Here is a 6,940-nt window from a genome sequence, read left to right as displayed (position 1 = left end):
AGTCTAAACGGAAGATTCAAACATTCCTTCAGCACTACAACAATAGGAGGACAGTCACTGAAGTGGTAAAAACCATAAGAGAGGCAAATGGATTCAAAATCGACGTTGAGCATCAAATAGTAAACATTCTGAATGACTCCTTCCTTCAAATAATCACAACAAAACGTGAAGTATTTTAGAAGAAGTCACTGTTGTAATGCAGGGAAAAACCACAGTCAATTTGCACACAGCAAGGTCCCATAACTAGTTATATGACCAAGTAACCGGATTTTAGTGATGTTGGTTGAGCAATTAGTGACGGTCAGAACAGTGGGAAAACTCGAAAGTCCCATTTATAATTTTGGAAACTTCAATAATTTCCAAGAGTAAGGAACATGCCGCACCCTCTCTCTCCCCTCCCCCAATAAATGTGGTCTCTCAGGCTTATTAGCTGAACTGGCGGTGGAGAAAACGAGAGGACACACCCGAAGCAACCGTGTGCAACAGTGAACATTAAACCAACTCAGCACTACTTAAAAAAACCCAACCTTTAACTATTATAAGGAGCTGAATTGGTTAGAATGGATATGGACTGGTGCTCGTGTTTTAGACTGAGAACTGATGTTTACAGTGTTGAAGCCTGGTGCTAGGGATTGATGGGAGCCGACTCAGAGAAGCAGAGACTCTTTCAAGGGGAGCCAAGATCTGAGATTTGTTATTATAGATCGCCATCAGGGTACTTTCTGATTCTAAATATTTACAGAGTTACTAAAAACAAACTCCAGTGTAGTTCAATCTTTAAATAACCAGGAAGGTGCACACGGTCCAAAGGTGACCTGAACTCCTCGCTCTGTGAACAGGCTCCTCACACTGACCGGGGGACTGGTCAATTCTCACCTCTCCAAACACAGCGGGTGTGAAACGGGCTGCAGATGAAAACACTTTATGAATGAAAACTCTCGTTGTAGATATTAAGGCAAGTGGGAAAACTCTCTGTGACATAGGGAGCTGGGGCTGACCTGGGAGAACAATCTGAAACACAGGAACTAAAAGATATCCAGAGTGAAAAGGGTAAATAAAACCTAAAACAGAAGATGCAGTCCTGGACCCCCCAGACCGTGGGTGTGAAACGTGCTGCAGACGCTCAGACTCACGGTGATCGCACAGGAAATGTTGTGAAATTGCTGTTATTGAGGAATATTTTGGGGTCGTGTTCTGAGTGAAGGAGACGGGTGCAATTCCCACCTGGAACCGCTGATTCACTTCGGTGCTCCGTGTGCATTCTGCCCGGACCGACCCGCCCCTTCCCCGGTTTTGCACCCGATTCCCCGCCGATCACAACCCATAAAATTCGGCTCCGATGCAGCAAACGGCACAAGATCGAGAAACGCTGATTCGGTGACGGCTCCAAACTGAAGAGGAAGTTAGTGAAATGTCTGACTCTAAGGCCTGTGTCTGCCTGGATGGTGAGTGGAGACTAGTCAGTCCTTTCAGCTCAGTGTCCCCGCTCAGTGTCACTGAGGTGGAGCAGGATTGGAGGGGAGGCTGTTTATTAAATTAACTGGAGATCAGAGGGTGACAAAGAGCCGGGGCTCCTCCACACGGTGGATACTGCAAACCATTTGATCATTTAATTTGATAACTTTCCCTTTTTCTTTTTTATGATTGGGTGTTTATTAGTTATGTCCCTGTCTACCATCGACACCTTTAAAAAGAGGCATTTGTTAGTTTGTTTGGGTTGATGTCACTGGGGCAGCTCAGTGTCTCCTGAGGGGTAATTTAGAGAAAAGACAAAGAGCCGGGGCTCCTCCTCACGGTGGGGATTTCTCAGGGTTTAAATCCCAACTCAGTGTCTTTATATTTGTTTGTTTTCCCTGTTTTCAGGATCCTGCTCCTGTGAAAACACCTGCAGGTGCTCCGACTGCCGATGTCCCACCAGCAAAGCTGGACGCTGCCAGAAAAGTGAGTAACTGTGGGACTGTTTAAAACCCCTCACATTATATTTATGTGACTGATGGTTCTGGGCAGGACTCAGACTGGAACAGAATAGAAAAGTACAAGGTCCCCGGGCTTTCATTCCGATCAGTTCCGCGACAGTGTTGGGACTTAACCCTAACCCTAATCGGAAACCTATTGCTAACTCTCACCCTAATCGGAAACACTAACCTTAAAATACCTCCAAAATACCCAACACTAATCCTAAACCTGAACCCGATTTATCCTAATGCAAGGATTTAGCATGTGCCCCTACCCCAACTCCCAATACCTCAAATAAACGGCACCCGCTGAGCAATCAACCCTAATATAAATTGTAAACAATTTTACAACACCAAGTTATAGTCCAGCAATTTTATTTTAAATTCATAAGCTTTCGGAGACTTCCTCCTTCAGTGAGCCATCAATTGATACTGATTTAATACATTGATCACTGACTAGATGGAGGCCAGTGATTCCTGTTGGGTTATTGCTCCGATTTTCAGGCTGCTACACTGGGCAGTACAGTGACTGTGATGCCTCGTATTGTCTGTTATTCAACTAAATTAACTCCTAAAGTCACTTTCGCTTCTGAGAACCCTTGTCAGGTGAGAACAGAACCTCTTCACCTACCAGCGCTTAACTCGCTTAACATTCCTGTCGGTGCTATTTTTACCCAGGATTTACAGCACCAACTACAGCTTGCATTTTTACAGCATCTTTTAACGTAGAAAAACATCTCCAGGTGTTTCACAGAGGAGAAAGGGAGGGCACAACCCGAACAGGGGAACAGCAGCGTTTAATAGAGCTCACAGGAATGGAATACCAGCCCCTTAAAGGTTCACATGTGAAACAAGCTGGTGGGAAGTTTTACTCTGAAGAGTTGATCACTGAACAGTGGGTGGGACAGACTGATGATATCACAAGGTCCCAAATCTTACCACAAATACAGCAACTGACAGACTGACAGGTGGGGCTTCTGAGGGGGGGCATTTTCAGATGGGTTACTTGGAGATATGACACAGATTAGTTTATTAGGGAGGAGCTCAGTGCTGTAATGGGAGGGTCTGTGGGTGTTTCAGTGAATGATTCATTGTTACTGATTTCTGCCTTTTCCCTCTCCTCTCTCAGGTTGCTGCTCTTGCTGTCCTGCCGGATGCACTAACTGCGCCAATGGCTGTGTGTGCAAAGGGAAAACCTCCGACAAATGTAGCTGCTGCTCCTGAACAGGCAGAATATATATAAAGCATTGTCCACATTTACTGTATTAAACAAAATGCATGTCCTCAGTATGTATGTCGTGATCAGTATGTGTGTTTATATAAATTAATGAAAAGTGAATTAATTGATTATGATATCAGGAAATAAAAGAAACTATTTCATTTCCTGTGATAAGTGCCATTCTCTTTGTGAAGTACGTGGGATTCCTAAGGAGAACACAATGTGTCGGGAAAGAGTCAAAGCCATTACATAAAATTATACTTTAAAGCCACAGTGCCATCCAGTGCAGTCCCGTGGAAGAGTTTAAACCGTGAGGTGATGGAGCAGTGTGGGGAATGATGGAGTGAATGACTTAGTGGTATCCTTGCTTCGGTATTAGGACTTGATCGGCCGAATGGCCTCCTCCTCTGCTGTAACCATTCTATGATTCTATGTGGCCGAGGGCAATTCTTACAGTTTCAACTTCACACCAGCAAATGATGGGAGGTGGGAGAATAGGGGACTTGTTTCTATTTTGTGACTTAGAGGAGCTGCCCTGTCACACCAAAGAGGGAGCCCCACAGAGCAGGGGCAAATAATTCAAATTCTGAGGTATATTAAAGCACAAATGTGATATAACTCAGTCGGATGTTAGTGTCATCCACAGGTGTGGTCTGAATTACTGATACCTCTAGAACAGGGCTACCCAACCCCTTTTTCTGTGGACCACTTCACTGTGGACATGGTGTCCTGTGGGCTGCGTATTAACAATTATAACACCAAATGCTAAAATTAAAATGACCCTTAGATGTGCAGCCAGTTTATTTTCTACAATCAGAAGTCATTACTATGATGTGCCGAATGGCCTCCTTTGTGCTGTATCATTCTATGATTTTAATATCTTACCACTAGCTAGGTTCTCCAGGCATAATTTAGCAAAATTCTGTCCAATGTCTAAAGTTACAGCATAGCTTAGCAATGTTACATCTACAGTTTGTATTCAACACATAACTGATAAATACCAAGCCTTGAATATTAAGTCTATCCCTCTCCGATATGCACACAGGCTTACAACTTTGGCTTTCTAGTAGCTCAATACTTGGTGCAATGGATGTTATTACTTCCTCTGGGATGCTTAGCTTCACTTCTGGGGATGTCCATAGCATGTTGTCGCCTGTGGTCATTGTCGTCCTTTGTCAGTCGCCTTCTTATCCAATATTAACTAAAATGTATGTCTTTCTCCATATCGTAACACTGTTATTTTACTCACACACTCAAAGATATGAGCAATTAAATAAAGGTGCCATACACTTTACAAGTTTACTTCTGTCAGGGTAAGTACTTCCTTAACCTTTCACCTTTCACTCTCAGCACCTTCACTGCTTTAGAGACCATTCTCCAAAATATTCATCCACAAAACCATTTAGTTCAATCTAAAATTATGAAAGGGTTTGATAGGGTAGACGTAGAGAAGATGTTTCCACTTGTGGTGAAATCCAAAACTAGTGTTCATAAATATAAGATAGTCACTGATAAATCCAATCAGAAACTCAGGAGAAACTTCTTTACCCAGAGAGTGGTTAGAATGTGGAACTTGTTACCTCATGGAGTAGTTGAGGCGAATAGCATAGATGCATTTAAGGGGAAGCTAGATAAGTACATGAGGGAGAAAGGATATGCTGGTAGGGTTAGATGAAGTAGGGTGGGAGGAGGCTTGTGTGGAGCATAAACACCGGCATAGACCATTTGGGCCAAATGGCTTGTTTCTGTGCTGTAAATTCTAAGTAATTCCATGTAATACTTCTACCAGCTCTCAAAATCTTTTAATTTGTCTGGACCATGTATAACCTTTCATATGATTATTTCAGAAAGCAAATCCAACTTGGGCACACATGACTAATAGTGACCAACCAAGGTCTCAGTATGTTGAGGTAGTTGGCAGCACCTCACAGCATCACAGCAGAGCCAGTGAGGTCATGACAACCATCAATGGCAGCATTCTAATGTAAATGGGACAATAGTAAGATTGGCAGATTGTGCAGACTTTTGTAATGTAGGAAACACAGCAGCCAATTTGCACACAGCAAAGTCTCATAAATTGCAATGAGATAATGACCAGATAATCTGTTTTAGTGATGTTGGTTGAAGGATAAATATTGGCCAGGACACCGGGAAGAACTATCCTGCTCATCTTTGAATAATGGCACGGGATCTTTTACTTTCACCTGAGAGGGCAGAATGAGCCTCGGTTTAACATCTCATCCCAAACAGTGCAGCATTCCCTTTGTACTGTGGTGAAGTGTCAGCCTAGATTATGTGCTCGAATCTCAGTCTAGAACCCAAGCTTCTTCCTAAATAGGGAAATGTCCAGACTGGGTTTGAACAGAGCAGAAATCTGTGATGTGATCTCTTGGTTAGATTCATTCCCATATAATGGTGCATACTCCTCATCCTACTTCACAAGGTCACAAGATAAATACAGATGCGGGAAGTGATTCATCCCATTTTATCTTATGCATTTAGAATAAAGACAAATTTAACTTACCCCATCCCCTTATCTGGCCATTGAATGAATCCAAGATTTTTACCTTCATTTACCCTGCCCAAACAAACCAATGTAGATCACTCTTTGTATGTAGAAAGATTTTCTGGCATCTGTCCCTTTGAGATGTTTTAATGTATGGTCTTTCTCCCACTATCCTGGCACACTCTGAAATCACACTGGAGACTGGTGTTCACTAGGGCTTAGCCAGTGATACAACTCTCACCTCTGAGGCTGAAGCTTGTGGGCTGAACTTGAGGGCATAATCTAGGCTAACATTTCAGTGCAGTACTGATGGGGAGCTGCACTGTCAGAGGTGCCGTTTTTCGAATGAGATGAAGCCCTGACTCTCTGTTCAAGTGGATGTATAAAATCCCATGGCACTATTCAGAGAAGGACAGAGGTGCTGTTCTGGCCAACATTCAACCCTTGACCAGCACCATCAAAACAGGTTAACTGGTCATTTAGCTCATTGCTGTTTGCGGCATCTTGCTGTCTGCACATTGGCTGCTGTGATGGCCCACATAACTGCACTTGAAAAGTAATCTGTTGTCTGAGATGCACTTTGGGATGTCCTGAGGACATGAAAGATATTTATAAAAACAAGTTCTTCTTTCTATACTGTTTAACATGTTGCATGCTTCTATAAGGTCCCCTCTCAGTCAACTCCTCTCAAGGTTATTGAGCACCAATTTCTTCAGTCTTTTCCCAGAATTCAATTCTTTGACACCAGGAATCAGTATTCTGCCTCCTCTCTGCACTGTCTCCATGGTTTAAATGTTTCCTTCATGTCCTGGTGGCCAACATTAACCACAGTACTGAGGTAATGAGGACACTGTATGGTTTAAGCACATCTTCTGATTTTTCTCAACTGACCCAGCAACATAATTAATCATTCTGTTTACTTTGCTTCTTGCTGTGGTTTGACATGTTAATTGTCCAAGATCTCTTGATTCACCAGGCTGATTCCTAGGATGGCAGGACTGTTGTAGGAGGAGAGATTGGGTCGACTCGGCCTGTATTTACTCGAGTTTAGAAGAATGAGACGGGATCTCATTGAAACATATAAAATTCTGAAGGGGCTAGACAGACTGGTTGCAGGGAGGATGTTTCCCCTGGCTGGGGGGTCCAGAACGAGGGGTCACAGTCTCAGGATATGGGGTAGGACATTTAGGACTGAGATGAGGAGAAGTTTCTTCACTCAAAGGGTAGTGAACATGTGGAATTCTCTACCACAGAAGGCTG

At 43.2% G+C, this 6,940-nt stretch overlaps 1 long non-coding RNA gene across 1 annotated transcript; it reads left to right on the top strand.

The window, feature by feature from the left end:
- The first annotated feature begins 1,020 nt into the window (after window positions 1-1,020).
- LOC137333550 (uncharacterized) lies at window positions 1,021-3,335 on the top strand. Its single transcript, XR_010965913.1, has 3 exons — window positions 1,021-1,445; window positions 1,864-1,941; window positions 3,085-3,335. It is a non-coding gene; the product is annotated as an uncharacterized lncRNA (long non-coding RNA).
- Window positions 3,336-6,940: the final 3,605 nt, after the last annotated feature.

Source organism: Heptranchias perlo, chromosome 16, assembly GCF_035084215.1.
Source record: "Heptranchias perlo isolate sHepPer1 chromosome 16, sHepPer1.hap1, whole genome shotgun sequence".
NCBI lineage: Eukaryota > Metazoa > Chordata > Chondrichthyes > Hexanchiformes > Hexanchidae > Heptranchias > Heptranchias perlo.
The sequence above is the reverse complement of the archived record's forward strand: the minus strand, read 5'-3'. Positions and strand labels throughout refer to the sequence as shown.